Source organism: Penaeus monodon, chromosome 22, assembly GCF_015228065.2.
Source record: "Penaeus monodon isolate SGIC_2016 chromosome 22, NSTDA_Pmon_1, whole genome shotgun sequence".
Lineage (NCBI taxonomy): Eukaryota > Metazoa > Arthropoda > Malacostraca > Decapoda > Penaeidae > Penaeus > Penaeus monodon.
This window is the reverse complement of record NC_051407.1, coordinates 42,172,677-42,173,130: the sequence shown is the minus strand read 5'-3', so window position 1 is coordinate 42,173,130 and position 454 is coordinate 42,172,677.

Here is a 454-nt window from a genome sequence, read left to right as displayed (position 1 = left end):
CATACACACTCTGTCCACACTCTGCCTGAGTAAGTATTTGGTTAACTTAAGTCAAACTTGAAATATGATTAACAGTGTGTTTTGTACAAGTAAAAGTACAGTAAAAGATAAAAACAATATGAGATGTTTATTAACTGCCAGACAGGAATGAAATATCGTAGAGGAATACAAAAAAAACGGAATTTCGGAATTGATTTTACAAGCAAAACATTCTTTGGTTACTGCATAATCACGTTAATATAATATAAACAAAGAAATCCCAAAGAAACTGAAAAAAACGAACGAAAACCCCCAAAAACTCACCTGCTCACGTTAAGTAACGGCAGAAGCAGGAAAAAATGAACCGTAATAGAGCAACCTTTTCCTCTCCCCGCGCCGGTCAACGTCACGGCGAGAGACGTTTTCGTATTATAACATTTCCTGTTACAGTGGCGCTCTGTTAATGGTTCGGTGA